Here is a 19548-nt window from a genome sequence, read left to right as displayed (position 1 = left end):
ACTGCCACCTTGACAAAATATAATACAATTTAATAGATTAGAATTCAAACCACTTTGTAAGGGGAACTGATTGACAGGGTACAAATGAACATTACTGGTTTCTGAATTAAACACTTAAAAATCAGCAGCGTGAGGGCCTGCAAAAAACTTTCCAGGACAGGAATAGTACAAGGCAGCTAATTATGAATTTGTGGCGGCATAACTGAATGTTTGAAAAATAATAAATAATTACTCATTGGCCACAACAGTAACCTTAAACCAGGAGTATGCTCATCTGACAACTGTTGCGCATTCACACAAAATTCCAAAATGTATGCAAGGTAATCCCAGAGCATACATTCCGCGATGCAACCAAAACAAAAAACTTTACAGAATATGTCTTTAAAAAAATATTTTTTTTTAGTTTCCAGAAAGGCATACTTCACCACCAGAAACACTTCAATAAAACATTTGGTTACACTTCATTTGAAGGTACCTACATAAGGATGCCATGATACCATCTTAACTATGACATGACGTCGTTCATGAACTTCTAATACACTTTATTGATACTTATGACTGATGGTTAACAAAAAACAAATAACACTTAATGACAACAGTCATTAATACCAATCATACTAATGAAGTGTATGTGATGTTCATGACAGTGTCATGCCATGTGCTTTCACTTTGATGAAAGTTCCACGGTGAAACCCAAAGGATTTCTTGCCAGGCGATATGAAAGATATGAATCAGAAGCATTGTAAATCATAACCCTTACCAGTGAAAGCAGTACATTAGACTGTTGAAAGATTGGAAGTGTCCAATTGTATGGAGTGCCTCGTCACTAGAGTTGAGTATTCAGTCTGTCTACCATACTGTGCCTGGCGCACTGGCAATGTGATCAAGTGTCATGTTGGGTACACTTGAAACCCAGGTTCAATGCTGGTTGGGGTGACCATGACCACTCATCAATGGAGCATTATATTAGTATCAGAGGAGCTAGCATAGGAGAAGAGCAGTAGGTAATTACATAACGAAATTATCATCTCACCTGCAGCCTTTTTTAAAAGCCACCCCCCACATAGTCCCCTCATTTTGGGGTATTCCTCCTGAAGGGCTCTGCTGATCTGTAGAAGATTAAAGTTGTCATGTAGACATTGTAAAGCCACTAAAACAATCCTTTTTTTCCAATCATAGTGCTTGAAATCACACCAAAGATAGGATACAAAGTTATGGAATCTATACGGACGGACGGACGGACGACACTCTGGCGACAGACAGACAGACAGACAGACAGACCGACCGACCAATAAAAACGTCAATGATACTCATAGTAACTAATAGCTTACATCTTCATGGTCGGCATTCTCACTGATGTTCACAGTCCTCCTGCCGAGACCTGCCTGCAGGAGGACGATTTCATCTTTGGGTATATGCTCTTTGTTGCCTTCCAATAGACAAACTTGCAGCTCCATATATTTCACAGATGTCGGTGGTGGTTGAACTGTTTTACGTTTTCTTTTCCCGCCGCAACCAAAGGCAGCTGGGAAATTTCTAAAGTAAACCATAGACAGATATTTGGCATATATTTAATATTACATTTTACAAGAACTCAGACTACTTTTAGAAAGAACCATATAGAGACTATGTCAAGCAGGCTTGACATAGTCTCTATATCTGATAAACAGTCCCTCCAGAAAAACGTGATTATGCGATCGCATAATTCAACGCATAATCAACCGAAGTCCCACTTCACCGTCAACGGAACCAAGTAAAGGTTCAAAATTAGCTACAGAGGACAGTAAAATGAATGCAGGACCCAGGTTAAATAATAAGCTATCACTTATACTGTAAATTTGGATATAAAAAGACAAGGCATTGAAATTACCTCTGCAAGGCCATCTGGGATGTCTGCCGAACAGCTTGAGGAACCAGTGGGGCAACAGGAGCTGGAACCAGTGGGGCAGCAGGAGTTGGAACCAGTGGGGCAGCAGGAGTTGGAACCAGTGGGGCAGCATGAGGTGCTGGTGAGGCCCTCTCGCTCCTGATGCAGCTTAACAGATTCCTCACTGCTGCCTCAATAGTGTGTTCTTCAGGCTATTTTTGAAAGATATGGTTAGATAGTCATGTACATTTTGGATAGCATTATTTGAAATTTCAAACACAGGCTATATAGAAAGAGTGAGAGTGGGGTTGGTAAAGGACATACGCACGGGTATAACTGGTGTATAACTAGTCACCGTAGCCACTATATTGCTGTTGAGACACATGCTATTTCTATTAAGTCCTGTTGCTTGCACAAGAAGTATATTATGCATTCAAAATAAGAACTTACACGAGAACTTCCTGACGCTCGATCCATTCTCTATGTAAAGAAGGAGAGAAAAGAACAATAAAATGTATTAATTTGGTCAGCATATCTTCCGACTATAAGGTTGCCTTCTCAGATAAACTCGCGCTGGTCATGTCAAGGTGGATTGCTGCATGCCAACTGGCATATTATTTCAGACCAATTCAAAAGTGCCAAAGGCCATGCGGCAGTGGCCTTCCCGAGGCTTCGTCAAGTGCTCAATCGACAAGCATGAGTAGCCTATCTATCTGGCGATCGCGTAGCAAATTGTCATTTTACCGGTTCAAACCAACGCTTAAAACATTTTCTAATCATTTGGGAGATTCAAACTATTTTTTAAATCTTTTTTTGGGCAACTTCACACTGGCGGCGCCGCATCAAAGACATTTCTGAACTTATGTTATGGCGACCATTAAAATACATTGAAGGACATTTGCGGCATGTTAATGCAATACTTTGGGGGGAATTCACTTGAACAAAGTCATTTCATTTAACATAATGTAGGATACCCACCTCTGTTCAGTCGGACGCCCTCTTCACTTCTCCAGAAAAAAAAAGTATCCCGCGGAAAGATGGCTGGCACGCGGTGGGTCCCGGTGTAACTTGAGAAACGCATCCCTGCCGGCGATTTTCATTGGATAAGGAAATTATGGGCGGAACTATTTGTCCCGCCCACGGACGAAATCTGGCCTGGCTGCGGATACGAATACTTTTGCTACACATTTACCACCAAGGCGTGTTGCAAAACTACCTGCAAAAAACCCCACAGCTGAGACTTGCAGGAGCAGATTCGAGCAGTTGTAAAACGAATTCGTGCTCGCTCATTAAAATGCTGAATTAACATAGGGTTCTTTATCATTTTATTTATGAGGACATTTTTCACAGATGTGAAACTTCTGATGCATTAGTTCAAATTTGGGTTTACGAATCCACACCTTTTGGGCATGTTCTCAGATTATTAAACACGGGTGTGCGAATTTGTTTTGCACCAACTGCACTGCAATAATTGTAGCAAAAAGATTTGTGCACCTGTAACACAGATTAGCGTACTTGTAGACCCTATTTTGTGTTTACAATGGTATAAAAAATATATATATTTTTTTTACGACTACAAATGTACTGTTACACATTTGTGACTTTAGAGTACACATGCAAAATAAATATATACGACTTCAAATTTACTGTGACTTTAGTGTACGCATTCAAATTCTGCAGTTACAGGTGCTAAAGACTTTTGCTACAATAATACCTTCATACATAAGTGCCTGCTGTTGGGTTATCGGCTAGTTTCTCCTTAGCCAATTCTACTTGCTGACCAAGATATAACTGCAGCTTCTGAACGTCTTTGGCCAGTGGAAGCCTGGAGCTCTTATTGTATTTTGCCTCACTCAGGTTTGATAAGGCAGAATGGGAAACTAATTCAGACCACTTTGTTCCATGAAGTGCATGAAACCTCTTGATGGAATCGATCCCCTCTTGGTCCTCATCCATGAGGGCACAACACATGATGAGGTCACTTATCTTTCTGAGAGAATGCCCAATTTTAAGGGCCAAACTTGGGGCTTTGAATGAGTTGTTTTGGGGATCAAAACCTGAAACTCTCTTGACAGCACTAGTAAGAGTAAAGAAGTTGCCTGGTTTTATTGCCTCTTCCATGTTATGGATTCTAGTTGTGTGGCGCAAAGTCACAAGTAATCTCCCAAGTTCCCTTACTTTCTGTCTTATATACTCATGCTTTGCTATGTCACTCCCATGCTTATTAAAGAGTGACTGTGCAAACTGCATGAGATAATGATCATTCCTTATTGCAGTGGACACATCATCCTTGTGCATTTTGCCCAGCAATGACCACAGTTCACTTGAAATTGGCTGGGACATTGTAGATTGAGCAGATGCTATACTACTGACTCTCTGTCTCCACTCAGGTCCCTCTTCGACATTATTCTCGGGTCTTAGAGCACATCTTTTCATATGTCGAGAAAGTTCTTTTCTGGATAACATACCCTTACAGTACAAGCAGTAATCATACGTCTCAGGCCTGCTTCTCTGTTTGGAACTCCTTTTCACTTTAAGACAGCCTGACCCTGTGGTTTTAACAGTTGAGTTATGCTTGAAGTTGCCAAGGTTTCGGAATTTCTCAAGAAGAACCTTTCTGTCCTTAGATGATTTGGGGAACTGGAGTGCCTGTGCGATTTCAGCGTTTTCATTTACATGCTTCTCAAGATGACGTGCAAATTTTGTTTGAGGTTTTTCACATACAAAACAATAATTGACTTGGCTTTTAAGGAATTTTCCTGATTTGGTTGGGGATTTACATTGGCCAAGAATATCCACAGTACCCTTTTTGGTACTTGCATCTTTTGTTTTCTGCAGGTATGACTCTGAGCTTTCTGGTTCTGGTTCGGGGTCTGGTTCAGCAAGAGTATCGAAATCAGGCATATTGGTATGGGACTTCTTGGATGGTTCAGGCAACTCGACACTCAACTCTGTTCCCGAGCTTTTTGAATCCGATACAGACTCTGAGCTTTCTGGTTCTGGTTCGGGGGCCAGTTCAGCAAAAGTAGCTAAATCAGGTGTATTGGTATGGGACTTCTTGGATGGTACAGCCAACTCGACACTCCCCTCTGTTCCTGATTTTTCTGAATCCGATACAGAATCTGGGATGTACTCATCATCGGATGAGACATCATCCTGTAAAGTATTATTAAATTCATTAATTAATTAAATACAGCATATTTTAAACAACAGAAATACACATGGGAAGGATGGATGTCAAAAACAAACTGCTAAGAGCCATCATATTGATATTAAGCATATTATACTTCAATGTACTTACATCTGATATATCCCAGTCTTCTGAGGATTTCTGGAGGCAGATTTTGTGCCACACACCACGGCATTCTTCACAGACAAAATTAGACAAACCACAGCATTAGACAACAATTGATATTCCATTTAATAAGAAAATGAGTATGCAATTGGCATAAGCTTCACACTAATGAAACATACACAATTAAGAAATGCTACCAAATGAACTGTTCCGTACAAATGCACAGTTTGAGTGATGGCTAAAATGTTCCATATAGACAAAAAGTACACAGGTTTGACCATTAAGGTAGAATTCACTGGAGTGGCAGAGCCTTTACATTACCCGTTCAAAGTCAGTTAAAAAAGTATGTAGTGATCCCACACATCACACATTAAATTCACTAACACTACTAAACATAAGCATACAGTGAACTGAAAACTGAAGCATAAAGTGATTTCAGAATGAAAAACAGAATGTTTTGAAAAATTACGATGAAGGTTCAAATGGTGCATTCTGATGGTATTTCTAGACAGATACAAACAGAATTAAACTTATAAATATGACATATGGCATCGTCCTAACAATCAAGAGATTTGAGATTCTGATTATAAATTGTTACTGTAAAAACAGACACATTAGTAGCCTGACCTGACCAAACACTGATTCTTTTTTTAATGCATAATGTGCAAGGTGTGAGGCCATATAGGCTATGTTTCAGAATGCATCCTTGGCCCAAAGATTTCTGGCAGAATGGTCTAATGTGGAACAGAAATGCTGAAATGTTTATCCTACATTAATTAATAAGGCTTGTTAGAATAAAAGGAAAGTAATTGGAAAGGTGTGGAGACACCTACAAGCATTTGGATTGCCAATTGCTTGGTGGAGCTATTGAATTTGTTCTGGATTTATTAGGCCTGAAATTTTTGTTCATCATGACCTTTTATATACAGTATATTTATCATCTCAATTAGTCAAACTAAATTTGAAGTCCACTTGAAAAGCCCACTCTATCTATTATCAGATGCGTAAAGATAGACCCAGTTACTTATTGGAAGGCACAAAGTTAGAAAAAGTTGAAAGTCGAAGGGTTTTACATCATCATCGAAGTTTGTGAGCATATGTGTAATTACAAAATGACTTCATCAATGACCTGAGCGCACCACGGACTTGAGGGCATTTTCTTTGTGTTGATACTCACTTAGACATAATGAAACGTAGACATAATGAAACGTGTGCATTATGCTTTTCAGCCAAGCTAATCTTTAATAATGCTGACGAAGAAGCACAAACATTGCCCTATGTTCACGTAGCGCATCAAACAAAGAACTGTGTTATTTGCATTGGTAACGTCGCAAATATGAGCTTGTTGGAATTTGTCTATACAACAATTCAAACAGTGGTATTTCGCTTATTGTGCGATTGCGTTAACATTGAAAACAACTCATCTATGAGTTGTAATTTTATTTCGGAGTCACGCAAATTAATAAAGTCCATGAAAGACAGATTTAGCTGAGCTGCAGCGAACCTCGTGAAAGAACGAAACATTTGCGAGGATTTAAGGTTGTAGCCTAACTTAGGTCTAAGTCTAATCAACAAAGAACAATAGGACAATATAGATAGCCTAATAATATAAAAGATAATAACAAAGGAATTAAGGACTTATTCAACATCCAAAGGCGAAAGTCTCCAGGCATTAGGAAACCCTGCCTGACAGATTTGTGATGCGGCTTCTCCGACTCGCTGACCCCCCAATAAAAAAACTAATTTGCTTCATGTAAATGGCCTATTTTAATTTCAAACCGGTAAAATTTGCCAAAAGGCGACTAGTTTGGAGGTATGCTCTCGGTTATCTGCCATGTGCCTCAATTTGCAAACTCACTTGACTGGTACATCATAGTATCTACTACTCCAGTGTTTTCCACCGCAATGGTATGAACTGATAAAATATTCAATCAAAATGTTTTTATGCTTTATAGGTGTGAGTCTGGAACTGACCGATGGCATGAAATGAAACTACTTATACTGAGAAATGCATTAATTAGGAGAAGATGAATAACACACTTACGTTTGCATCTTACACCGTGCCATCTGAAAGATGTGAAAGGTGAATGGCATATCCAGCATTGGTCAATCCTCACCGATTAAAAAACCAGCTTATGGATTGTACACTGTGACAAAAAAATTCAAAACATGAAATAAATACACACACACAAATTATATCATTAATTGTTTTTCTTTCACACCAACTTTTCTACAAATCCATCAGGAGAGATGAAAAGGGGGAAAGAAGTTACTTTTATAACATAGAAGCATATCTATTCAATTCCTGTGACTTATGTTTAGCTAACTGTTGGGGTGTCACTGATCACACACACAAAAGAGAAAGATATGCTTCTCTTGTGATGATGGCAAAGGAGACAATTCCTCTAAATAATGAAGTAAACCTTCATCTGGCATTTAAAAAACACAAACACATCTAGTTTCGGAACCTGTGTCCAAAGCCAAATTTAGATTTACCCTGCTTAACTTCTATTATTTGTAATAAAAAAAAAAAAAAAAGAAATGGCAACAGGGATCTCTACCAATCAATGGCTTTGCTTAACACTAAGGGCCCTATTTTAACGGTCTGAAACGCAAGTGGGAAGCGCAAAGCGCAAGTAGCTTTGTGGGCGGTTCTACGGCGCTATCGCTATTTTACCGGCGGATAAATGACACTTGCGTCACGGCGCAAGTGTCAAAAGGGTTGGTCTGAAGCAGCCTAGTTACCCATATAATATAAAAAATAAAAAAAAATTCTACAAAACAGACCACTATCAAAACAGCAGGTAACTAATTGATAGGGGCAAGGAAACTGATTATTCTCTTCTTCCTAGCCACAGCACTACATAACCTCAAACTGCAAGGAAATAGGTTGATTAACCCTGGACTATCTGGAAAACCCCTGGAAAAATCTGTGCACGTGTTTGTAACACAGACAAACTCAAGGTATGCAAGGACACTGTCTGTATGCAAAGGTATGCAATGACATTCTTGATCAAACTCTAAGTCTTGCATTATTGAACATTATTGTGTATGGCACACTCAGAAAAAAAACTGCGTTGAGAGGACACCATGGTTAGTAAAACCATCCATACTGAATAGAAGATATTTCCATTATTGAACTCCCAGTGTATGGCACACTCAGAAAAAAAACAGTGTTGGGGGGACACCATGGTTAGTAAAACCATCCATACTGAATAGAGGACATTTCCACTGTAGCTGCAAGATGTTTACTAAAACACTGAAAATTGTGTTCCATGGAACATCACAGCTAATGTTGGGAAAAAAAACCTGCTGAGTACATCACATGTACATTATAAATATAGCTAACTCCTACCCTAGCCTGATGAGCACATCACATGGACACATTATAATATAGTCAACTCTTGCTCTAACCCAACAACACAAACATGATAATATATAGTCAGGTCAAGGCCGGAGCTGAAGGCCCCATCTCCCAGGCAGGCAGATGGTGGACACTCAGACAATGCACCAGTATCATCTCCAGAACGGGAGAGCCACATTAATTTATCACACAGGAGACATTTTGAGAGCTCTTCCCCGTTAGGAGGAACCAAGAGATACCTCTGCCCACACCAGGGGCCTGAGAGCCACATTAAATTATCACACACGAGACATTTCAGGGGGGCACTCCCCGTTTTAATTTATCACACCGGAGACACGAGGAACTCTCCCCGTTACGAAGCTCTCTCAGGGCCTGGGAGCCAAAACACACAGAACCGCACACATCTCAAACGCACACACCTCATCGAGAGGAGGATACAGCATAAGACTGCATCACACAGGGACTCTTCATCTTCTTCTGAAGCAGACCTTCCACGGAGGCGAAGCTCCAGACGAACCATCAGCGCTGATTAGGGACTTAGACATATTCGATTTCTCACGCTTTATGACTCTGTATAACCGTTGCCACTTTACTTAACCCTCATAGGGTGTTCGTGTTTTTGTTACACAGGAGGTGCTGCTGGGTCTGGTGGACCCATTGCCTTTTAATTCAACATACTCAAGCTTTTTTTTTAAAATACTCACCAGATGGTTACTTCATCCCAATTGCAAGTAATATAAACAACACATATTTTAAATTTGTTCACTTTACCTTTGTTAAATCACATTTATGAATAGAGGTGCCACTCGTTTTTGTTTCTTTTTGCATTAAAATGCAACAAAATAAGGAAATGCCTCATAAAACAGGCATAACTGGGAAATAATCAACATCATTAGAAATTGAAACATACTCAATAACATCTGTCTGAACAACACATTAAAGCCTTTGAACACGGCCATTATACGTATATCAGACTATACCACACATGAGGGGCAGAGTCTCACTGTGCGTGTATTGCATATGTATTTTTTGCACTGGTTGCATGTATATTGTGTTTTTCTGTCCATCATGGGTCCACACATTTCACAGCGTTTCTTTTTGGCTGACGGGCTGGTCCGCTGCTTGCGGGTTGTTCCTGGGGCTGGCTGCTTGCGGGTTGTTCCTGGGCCTGGCTGCTCGCGGCTTGTTCCTGGGGCTGGCTGCTCGCGGGTTGTTCCTGGGGCTGGCTGCTTGCGGGTTGGTCCTGGGGCTGGCTGCTTGCGGGTTGGTCCTGGGGTTGGCTGCTCGCGGGTTGGTCCTGGGGTTGGCTGCTCGCGGGCTGGTCCTGGCTGCTCACGGGATGGTCCTGGGGCTGGCTGCTTGCGGGTTGTTCCTGGGGCTGGCTGCTTGCGGGTTGGTCCTGGGGTTGGCTGCTCGCGGGTTGGTCCTGGGGTTGGCTGCTCGCGGGCTGGTCCTGGCTGCCCACGGGATGGTCCTGGGGCTGGCTGCTTGCGGGCTGGTCCTGCCTGCTCACGGGATGGTCCTGGGGCTTGCTGCTCGCAGGCTTGTCCTGGCTGCTGAAGGGCTAGTCCTGAGGCTCTTTTACGTTTCGGAGCTGGCTGATGCTCATCCTCCTCTTCAAACTCTGAAATTTTATCCTCGCTTTCCGAAACTATTTCCTCTGCATCACCATCAAAACCCTCTGTCTCTTCAAATATCAAATATCAGCTGTAAGGCAGTCTGAACAGAGAATTGCTTTGCCATCTTGATCAGTTGTGGTATGGAACCACGCTGACAGAGCTTTTTTATAGTGTCAGGTCCCCAAGCTTGATAGTGTTGGGTGCTCCAATTTTGCAACCTTGTGTGGGAACAGTGGGTGCACACTGTGGGTGCTCACACCAAGGGCCCATTCACCTGCTTTACTCTTTCCCCCTCTCTCTTTCCCCCTCTCTCTCTCTCTCTCACACACACACACACACACACACACACACACACACACACACACACACACACACACACACACACACACACACACACACACACACACACACACACACACACACACACACACAGAGAGGAAGAAGGGAAAATGAGGGTGCACAGAACCTATGATTTCCACACTTAAACTAGCTCCGGGTCCACTGGACCCGAACACCCTGTGTGTAATATAAATGTGATGGGGGGGTATACAGGGGGGGGTCATTGAAAATGTTTTCTGATTCATGTTCCTCACAGAAAATGAGCCAAAGCCAATGAATCTTAGTTCAAAATAATAATTATTTGTATCACTTTTATAAAGCTAAAAACTGAAAACGGGTCCCACAGACCCGAACACCTTATGAGGGTTAATAAATCCAAGGTCCTCGTGCCGATAGACTTTATTACCTCTCCGTCTCATTTTATCTGGTTCAGTAGCTAGACAGACCGTTTTTCCCCACACTAACCATTGGGCAATTTCAAAACACAGGTAAATTCAAACTCACCTCACAAGCAGAGTCATTTGGCGCAGCTCTGGATGATTGACACCCTGATCTTGATTCGGTCTCTGTACAAGAGAACAAAGGGAGATTCAGTGCTCGACTTTCCTCAAGTCATAAAACCACATATAGGCATAACATACTCAACTCACATCCCTGACAGATGATATTCTACTCAAAATGTCCATCAAGACATAGAAAAATGGCCTGATATCGCCATATTATTCATGCTGCAACCCACTTAGCAGGCATGACATGCATTGCCAGAAGTTAACAACATTTACTCAAAACTGTAACTGACCACTGGCAAGGTCTGCTGAGAACACAGGGGATGACACCTCCTGGTGCTGGACACCAACTTCTCCAATCCCCTCTTTCGCAGAAGAAGTGCCACTTTGACCGCTGACACAGTGCACCTAAAAATAATGAACAGCAATATGCAAAGATTAACAGGCATCAACTGGTACAGATGGGAATACTCCATACAGTATGTGCAAAGACAGAATATTTAATAAGATTTAGCAATCATTTTGGATAAGGGAGGCATGTCACTGCATAACAAATTTCAGCATCAAGCCGCAGGAAACAGCTGACAATGCACCATATAGGTACATATTGATGCCACAAGTAAGAATGTGTATTAAAGAGAAAAAAACGATATTCCTTAACTAGCCACTTTACAAGCAAGTGCTGTAGTTTCTACATCTGTATGTGAGACAGGGGAATATTCATGTTATGTGAGGACAGTTTGTAACACAGACAACCTCATGGTATGCAAGGACACTGTCCTTTGGACTTTTATTGAAAGGACAGGACATGAATGCACAGTGCCTTGCAAGACCCTAGTACGTACCAGGCATTGTTTCTTCAAGCAGGGACTCACCTCTGAATAAGTCTGTAGAGAAAACATCGGGTTCCAAGTCATGGGCGTGGTCACTAAGCTCTGCAACGGAGTGTTGGCCAGAAGGGAAGCTTGCACCACTGAGTTGTGTCTAAACAAGTTAAACAGAAAAATGCACATGTGAACTTGGACATCAATTACACGATTGTGTTATTGTTCATTTTTATCAAGATGTCAAACTATAGGCTATATTTTTAAACCTCGACACCAATTCATAGGGGAAATAAATCTAAATGACCCACCTCTTTACGCCAGGGCCATTCTTTCCCACCATAGTCATAAGTGATTTCAGTTCCTGCCATAATTTCCTTCAGTGCAAAAAGGCAGAGATGTGGCTTCCCATCTGCTTCGATCAACTTCATTCTGCAATTTGGTGCCTTGTGCTCATCGTTTACCAGTCGTCCAAATGACCCATCTTCAAGTGCTCCATCAATGCTGCAAATGTACAAACATCATGCACTAATCAGACGTTTATAGTGACAATTTTGAATTGTACATTAATTTGTAAGCAACTACAGTACACTAATGCCAATATCCAATACTAGTATAGATGTTTGATGCACAGTTGATGCAAGTTAATGTACAACATGAGATCTTTACTTCAGAAATCCTGACTTCTCACTACAGTAATCTAAACATACAGTATTAGTCATTCTGAACCTACCACCATGTCTTCTGCTTCCATGTGAAGTCAAACATGAAGATCGAACATGCATTGTGGTACAGTTTACGTCTATGTTCAGCTTCGGCTGCATCAATGAGCTCCCCTCTATACTCGGCCACAAAGTCTCCTTGATTGAAAACAGCTAAAGTGAAGATTCCACGACCTGCAGACACAACCTTATTAGAGTAACAGGGGTAGCAGACTATCCATTGGATACAACTCAGCACTGCAAATAATCACATAAAACTGAATTATTCCTATAAATTGCTACAATGCAACGTTGTGCTTTTTTTTTTCAATTCCTCATGTACAATAATGAATACATGTCCAAGTGTAGAATACAGCAACAGACAGGCCAACTATTAACTAAGATATTATTTAAATACTATTAACAACTTTCATTTATATTGATGTTTGTACAATAGTCATAGACTGAAAACCACTGGTCACAATATCAATTCAAGAACCAGTGACGTGTAACCCTGTACAGTATGGCAAAGTCACTCACCTTTAACTGGATTAATATATTTGATTTCTAACATTGAATTCTTGTCTCTTCCTGCAAGGATGTGATTAGTGGCATCCTGCAGGGGAGTTCTCCGTGGCATGATGGAAGTTACTAAGGAAATTAAGAACAAAAATGTAAACTACAACACAACTTCGCTACTTTTCATCTCATACCATGGATATTCAAACAGTATGCTCAGATACTAAATGACAATGTGTCTGCGTTGGCCGACTAACTTTTTTTAGTTAAGATATTGATGCTGCGAATTTTTTTAAGATATAAAAACATTTAAATTAACACACAGGCACTAAAAAAGATATTTTCGTTTTTAAATAAATATTTGGAAACGAAAAATGTTAGCCGAACATGTTTTCCGCCGTGTGCCTCTCTGGCATTGAGCGGGTCTACAGGATCGCACTCTGCACCATCCAGTCGGTGAAAAAGTGAACGGTCTCGGTCCCGTAGGCATACGCCTCCGTAGTCAACGCTTTCCAAGCATCGGTGGTGATGGCAACTTTCTCCGTTAAGGACAGGATCTCACGGGGCGAGGCTGCTGCTTCGCTTTACATCTTCTCCAGCCGCACAGTCATAGTTTGGCGACATGGCACTGTAGGCCTAATCTGCCTCGAGAAATGCGATCAGATCGCGGAAGTCCCGTCGCTGGCATAGGCTACCGTATTTAAAATAGCATGCATATGCATTAGATATATTCTTAATTAAATTTACAGAGCAATCCCTGGAACGTTTTTAGCTTAACTATAGAAGAGACTAGGAGGATGAGTGTGTGTCTGATGGCGGGGCATCACGATGGTGGCTCTCCATCGTGACGTCGGTCAGCCATCACGATGGACGATGTCGTCCATCGGCACAACCCTAGCGCTGGACATTAAGCTTGCCAAGCCATAACCTCTGGCTATACTTTCCTCACGTGGGAGTTAATGTTGGGCTACTTAATATTTAGTCCATTAGTTGTCTAGATGGGCGCGTCCCTCTACCTCTTCAGAGAAACTGGAACAATTCAGACTTCAAATAAAGTTGAACAACATTGATAGTCACCGTTGTAACCCCCTCTCCCCCTCCCTCAATACCACTGTGCCGTTCGTGGTTTAGGCTAAGCGTTCTACCAAGCTAATGCTAAGCATAAATAGCAACGTTTTAATGTAGTTTGCTAGCGGAATTGACGTTAGTAAAAGTCTGACGCCTCTGATGAAAAGAAGGCAAAAACAAAATACGTTTTCAGCTAGCTGCTAGCAATCTAGCAATGCTCTAAAATACAATAGTGTTAGGCTTACCAAACCATTTCCATTTACCATTTCTTACCTGCTCTCCACAACGTGCATTTCCAGAACTCCCAGCATGAATCTGGTGATCACAGACGTAGTAGCTCTCTTCTATCCAGCCAATCAAAATGAGCATGCGCAGTGTTGAGTTAGCGTCTAATTTCGCGCGTTGTGTATAATCTCCCGCGTTTGTGTATAATTTCCCGCGCTTGTGTGTCGCAGCATGCAGGGACCCCGACCACCGATAGGGGCAGTGGCGGACACACAAATATACAAAATATGTCAGGTTTTTGGTACATAAGGACTTTTGAGAAAAACACTTTTTGGGTATTAAAACATGCTGAGAAAACGTTTAAAAAGGTTTATTTTTATGAGGACAGCCAACTGTCCTCATATACCGGAGGGTCCTCGTAACTCTTTGAAATGTCTTGAAATCTGTCCTTATATACCCCAAAACAAACACACACACACACACACACACACACACACACACACACACACACACACACACACACACACACACACACTTTTGTAGGAAAGTCAGCACTAAACCATCTAGGACCACCACTCGACTCGGAGACGAGGTGACGGCTGTCGGGTCCCACTGACCGTCCTTAGCGTCCTTACACTCACCCTCACCCTATCCCTGACCCTAACCCTAACCCTAACCTTTACCCCTTCCCCACACCTAACCCTAACCCCTCCCTTTCCCCTAACCCTAACCTCTACCCCTTCCCTAACCCTAACCCCAACCCTAACCTTAACCCCTCCCCCTCTCCTAAGCATAACCTCTGACCCCTCCACACACCTAACCTTAACCCCTCCCCTCTCCTAACCATAAACTCTGACCCATCCACACACCTCACCCTAACCCACAGATTCCCCTCACTACCATCCTACCCTTCGGCACCCCATAGAACCCTCTCCCTACACCACAGCATCAACTCTCACTTCACCACCGTACAAGAACAACATGCACCACTACAACAACACAAAATAATTTCTGCGTACAGGAAAAACAAAAACCTCAAAGATCTCCTGGTCACCTCCACCTTCTCCCGCAAAGCCACACAACCACCACCGTCTATCACACACTACTTCAAACCACACAACTCCATCACCAACCCACATAGCCACACCACTCTACCCATCCTCCAACCCCAAGCATTGATTCCCCCAACACAGTCTACATCATCACATGCACACACCGCCACAAACACACCATTGGAGAAACGAAACATAGCATGATCATCCGACTGAAACAGCAACTCCTCGACATCAAACACCAGCCCCTACAAACCACTCTGGTTCAACATTTCACACAACAACCCGTCACCCACCTCACCATCGCTGGGTTAGAATCAGACCCCAGATGGACCACCCAACAACGCAAACACATTGAATACCAAAGGATCACCCGGTTACATACACTCACACCCACAGGCCTGAAGGAAAAATCCTGAACCATAACACACATTCACCACAACCAGCATACACCCTTCACCTATTACACATATACTACACCCACCCACATACATTCATCATTTACCATCCATTGCACTTTCATCACTTACTATCCACATAACATTCACCCTACACCTATTACACATTCATCATACAGCCACTACACATTCATTATTCATAACACACCTATTACACATTCATCATACAGCCACTACACATTCATTATTCATAACACACCTATTACACATTCATCATACTCCCACTACACATTCATTATTCATAATACACTAAGTACACATTCATTACGCTTGCATTACACCCACCACGCACATTATTCACTCATTACACTTAATACACCCACACTACAACCACCACCTATTACGCATTTATTACACATCCTTCTTTCACTTCATATCCGTTCATCATGTGTGTGTGTGTGTGTGTGTGTGTGTGTACGTGTATAATGTGCGTGTGTATAATGTGTGTGTGTGTGTACGTGTATAATGTGCGTGTGTATAATGTGTTTGTGTGTGTGTGTGTGTGTGTAGTGTACCACATGAAGGCGGACGGCTGGGTGAAAGTGTGTAAGGAGGACGTCTCAGAGTTGATCCACAGATACAGGAAGGACGGGCACTGACCGCCTGTTACGGGCCCACATCAAACGTGTGAGCAGTTAACATAATAACGAAAAATGAAACAGATTTTTGGGAAAGAATAGTGTTCTGTTTATTTCCCAAAAGAGCCAAAACTTGTTTAACAGAAAAAATGCGAGACGGTTGCCACTAAAACAGAAGAAAAAACGCAACCGCTCCTAGATCAAAGATCAACAACGATCACAATTAATACAGACCAGTTTAACAAACGACTTCTAATTTAACCAAAACAAAAACGTGCGACCGGCCAGCGTCTGCCATGTCGAGGCTGAGAGAGAGAGACAGCCATCTTGAAGTAGGCAGGCTTTTATACTTGGGAGGGCCGGCCTTTCATCAATCAGTGTCAATCAACGCCCAGTCTCCTCCTACTATGGGACATGGAGGCAGAGCAGCACAACCAAGCATAATACACAATATTATGTTCTCCCATAACACCCCCGCCCTTAAAGAAATAAATTGGGGGTAAAAAACACATGTTACAAGTAATATTTACATAAGTGGATGAATGAGGAAAGGAAAAAAAAAGAAAATCATCCAATTTATTTACACATTTTTCAATAGGCCTACAAGACCTATGCGCGTGAAAGTGCATCTGCCACGACATTCTCGCGTCCACGGATGTGTTTGATGTTAACATTGAACGCTTGCAATATTAAGCACCAGCGCATTAACCGTTGGTTGTGATTGCGCATCCGGTCCAGGAAAGTTAGCGGGTTGTGATCCGTATAAACAGTCACCGGATGCGCTGCACCACCAACGTAAACCTCAAAGTGCTAAAGCGCCAACACCAGGGCAAGGGCCTCTTTCTCTATCGTGGAGTAGGCGCGTTGATGGCAGTTAAACTTTCGAGAAAAAAAACCAACAGGATGTTCCAGTCCGTCCTTACCACCCTGCATAAGTACTGCACTGGCTCCTACATCGCTTGCATCGACCGCGAGAACAAAAGGGACAGTAAAGTTAGGCGCGGCGAGCACCGGAGCCGTTGTGAGCAACGCTTTTATTTGATTAAAGGCGACCCGACTCTCCTCGGTCCATACAAAAGACCGCTTGGTGCTGAGGAGGTCAGTCAGAGGGGCGGCCACAGAGAAATTTTTACAAAAGGACCTGTAATAGCCGACCATACCTAGGAAGCGTCTAAGTTCCCGACGAGTTGTGGGGGCAGGATATTTAAGAATGGCCTCAACCTTAGAGTGCACAGGGCGCACTTCGCCGCCACCAACCACTTTGCCCAAGTACACAACCTTGGCTTGACCAAACTCGCATTTTGCCAGATTTATTGTCAGACTCGCAGCGGACAATTTTTCAAACACGTCTCTCAGATGGACAACGTGAGAACACCAGGTGGCGCTAAACACTACCAAGTCGTCGAGGTACGCCTCACAGTTGGACAATCCAGGAAGAACGTGGTTGACCAACCGTTGAAACGTAGCTGGTGCATTTCTAAGCCCAAACGCCATGACAGTGTATTGCAAAAAACTGTCTGGTGTAACAAATGCGGATATTTCTTTAGCGCGCTCCGTCAGAGGAATTTGCCAATAACCTTTTAGAAGGTCAATCTTACTCACGTAAACAGCCGAGCCAAGGCGATCTATGCAATCGTCCATGCGTGGTAACGGGAAACTATCGGGCTTGGTCACAGCGTTGACTTTTCGAAAGTCCGTGCAGAACCTCGAAGTGCCGTCTGGTTTTGGCACGAGAAGGCAAGGCGAACTCCACGGGCTGAAACTCGGCTCAGCAATATCATGGTCTACCATGAACTTAACTTCTTTTTGAAGCTGGAGGCGTTTTAGTGGGTTGGCGCGGTACGGGTGTTGCTTAACTGGCCTGCTTTCCCCAACATCAATGTCGTGAGCAATGATTGTGGTACGACCTGGAACATCCGAAAACAAATTAATGTTAGAAGAAAAAAGAGAAATTAAATCATCACGTTCTGAATTCGGTAAATGTGAAAAAAAATTATCCAGATCCTCGAGGATTTCAGAGTTCCTCAACCTTCCCACGACCACCTCAGTGGCAGGATAACGAACCCCCTCGTCGTCAAGCGGAGGAGCAGTAGGTTCACGCTGCGGGGTTGTTGAAGTAGAGGCGGCAGGCCGACAGGTGACGGATAGAGCGGTGGCAACTTCAGCACCTGCCGTGCTGGACAGCGCCACTGCTGGATCGATCGCACGCCTCACTACGGCGGGCAAACTTTTAATGCAGGCGGGAGGTGTAATGTCAGAGTGATCCCGCTCACAGTCGCGTTTAAGCATATTAATGTGACATAAACCAGATCGCTTTCTCCGGTCAGGGGTAGCTATGACGTAGTTAACATCTCCAACACGTCTTTCTACGAGATAGGGACCGGTATAGCGTGGTTGAAGCGCGGAGCCGAGAATTGGAAGAAACACCATCACTTTATCACCAGGTTTAAATACCCGGCGGACAGCCTTTTGGTCGTAACGCTGTTTCATTCGTTTCTGAGTAACGCCAAGGTTTTCTTTAGCCAGCTCGCAAGCTCGACGGAGCCTTAAACGAATTTTAGTCACATAGTCAGACAGACTGCGGGGAGGAGATGATGTATTTTCGGTCAACATGGAGTCACTGAGCATTTTTAACGGGCCGCGTACCGTATGCCCGAAGACAAGCTCGGAGGGACTAAACCCCAAGGACTCCTGCACTACTTCACGCACAGCGAACAAGGCAAACGGAATACCTTCATCCCAGTCACGCTCAAACTCGAGACAAAATGCGCGAAGCATTGATTTTAACGTTTGGTGGAAACGCTCGAGTGCGCCTTGTGTCTGCGGATGATAACAGCTGGACGTTGTGTGTTTAATGCCTAGCTGTCCCATAGCCTGTTTAAACACGTTGGTCATAAAATTAGTGCCCTGATCTGTCTGCACTATTTTCGGGAGGCCAAAAAGGGAGAAAAAACCCACGAGAACCGTAATGACAGCAGCTGCTGTGATTCTTCGGAGCGGTATAGCCTCTGGAAAACGTGTCAGCGTGCACATAATTGTAAGCAAATACTCCTTTCTGGACTTAGTCCGCGGCAACGGACCCACACAGTCGAGGATGACTCGTTCAAACGGTTCCGACGTGACGGGTATCGGC

General features: G+C 42.9%; 1 protein-coding gene and 1 long non-coding RNA gene across 3 annotated transcripts in view; one reads left to right on the top strand and one right to left on the bottom strand.

The window, feature by feature from the left end:
* Positions 1-11772, bottom strand: part of LOC132461216 (uncharacterized) — a 61478-nt gene extending 49706 nt beyond the window's left edge. Inside the window, exons 1-2 of one of the 2 annotated variants that reach the window (XR_009526552.1) lie at positions 11284-11772; positions 10989-11050 (exon numbers count right to left, since the gene is read on the bottom strand). This is a non-coding gene — a long non-coding RNA (uncharacterized LOC132461216). The remainder of the gene's footprint in view (positions 1-10988; positions 11051-11283) is intronic. The other variant, XR_009526551.1, reaches the window with a different exon arrangement.
* Positions 1-19548, top strand: part of LOC132460630 (NACHT, LRR and PYD domains-containing protein 3-like) — a 521671-nt gene that overhangs the window by 98099 nt on the left and 404024 nt on the right. The gene's annotated exons all lie outside the window — the stretch shown is intronic.

The sequence above is a fragment of the Gadus macrocephalus genome, chromosome 7 (assembly GCF_031168955.1).
Source record: "Gadus macrocephalus chromosome 7, ASM3116895v1".
NCBI lineage: Eukaryota > Metazoa > Chordata > Actinopteri > Gadiformes > Gadidae > Gadus > Gadus macrocephalus.
The sequence above is the reverse complement of the archived record's forward strand: the minus strand, read 5'-3'. Positions and strand labels throughout refer to the sequence as shown.